A 1,807-nucleotide genomic window follows, 5' to 3' on the forward strand; every position below is an offset into this window, starting at 1 on the left:
CGGTGTTCAAGGTCAGGTTGGATGGGGCCCTGGGCAGCCTGATCTAGTATTAAATGGGGAGATTGGTGACCCTGCCTGCAGCAGGGAGGTTGGAACTTGATGATCCTTGAGGTCCCTTCCAACCCAAGCCATTCTATGATTCTATGTATTGTGAGGAATCTCTGGAAGACATTTAATATATTAAATGTATATCCTGATAGAAATTGACTTTTTTTTGACAAATCAGGCTCACTAATTGTGGGAATACAAGACAGACTATTCACAGCTGAAGCTGTGGAGAAAGATAAATGACAGGAGAAAGCAAGGCTGAGAACCAAGGACATCTCTAGAAGAAGAGAAAAACAAAGTCAAGTAAGCTGCGTGATGGCCGCATGATGATGACCCTGATTGGAAGGACACGTAGCTAGGAATGACTCATGACTGATTGGATAAGCACCTGCATGCATGGTTAAGGAGTGTTTGTGGAATGTTTTGTTGACATGTAAAGGCAGGTGGAAAAGTTAAAAGAGAAAACTTGTGAACGTATATAAGGGATGTTAGAACCTGTAATAAACGATTTGGATCGTTCACATGTGAGTCTGTGCCTCAAATGCTACAACTAATCATGATAATTCTCATATGCTACTAATTAACATATTCAAGCTGACAGCAATGAATTTATTCTACAATCCATCTCAACCCGTGTAAGTACAAAACTTATGTAACTCACTGAGGAGTTGTTGCAGCAAGTAAATAATCAGATACCTCTTTCCTATACCGTTTAATCAGAAACAGTTTAAAAAAGGCTGTTGTAGATGTGCCTAGAGAATGCTCCAGGGACGAACCCAGAAAATACTAGGATATACCTACTCTCAAACCTGTCCTTCTATGGGTAGCTGACCTAATATAATAGAGTGCTGCTACTCAGACATGCTCTTACTTTAACTGTGGCTGTATGATCTGCCCTGCTCCACCTTCCAGATCAGGGATTTGTCACAACCTTCACTGAGCCAACTGTGCTAATCAAAATGGCAGAAAGCTCCACAGCATTTCAGAGGAGGGGGGCCTTTTTACTGGAGTGTGTGGTTTAGCATAGCTCTACCATTTTTGTGAGCTAAACTATCTTATAGGGGCACACAATAAAACAGACTTGCATAAGTGGTAACTAGGGACAACAAAGGTTAAGTGCTGAAGAGGATAGAGCAAGACATTTTGCTTCTGATATATTTGCCATATGTTAAATCATCCTGTCTCATAGAACCATACCCTTAATCTTAATATTCATATGTTAAATCTTAACTACTTTTAAGACTACAACTGTGAAATACAACAATTTCAAAAATATTGTAACAGGTGAAAAAATAGTTTTCAGTCCTCAAGGGAGAAAACAGTAGAGGTTTCAGTTTTGTTTACCTGTAAAATGTGAGGAACAGAATTTTAAAAACTACAGAGATCATTAAAAGACCTAGTATCATTAGAAGATATGGCGTTCATAAAATAGAAAAACTGTGTGCACACCCTCTGCAAGTTTGCTGATGACACCAAGCTGAATGGTGAAGTTGACACGATAGAAGGAAGGGAAGCCATCCAGATGGACCTGGACAGGCTCAAAAAGTGGGCCCATGAGAACCTCTTAAGTTGAACAAGGCCAAGTGCAAGGTGCTGCACTTGGGTTGAGGTAATCCCAGATATATGTACAGACTGGGGGAAGAACTTGAGAACAGCCCTAAGGAGAAGGATTTGGGGGTTCTGGTGGACAAAAAGCTGGACATGAGGCAGTAGTGTGTGCTTGCAGCCCAGAAGGCCAATGGTATCCTAGGCTGCATCA

This window comes from Meleagris gallopavo, unplaced genomic scaffold (assembly GCF_000146605.3).
Source record: "Meleagris gallopavo isolate NT-WF06-2002-E0010 breed Aviagen turkey brand Nicholas breeding stock unplaced genomic scaffold, Turkey_5.1 ChrUn_random_7180001958037, whole genome shotgun sequence".
In the NCBI taxonomy this organism is placed as follows: domain Eukaryota; kingdom Metazoa; phylum Chordata; class Aves; order Galliformes; family Phasianidae; genus Meleagris; species Meleagris gallopavo.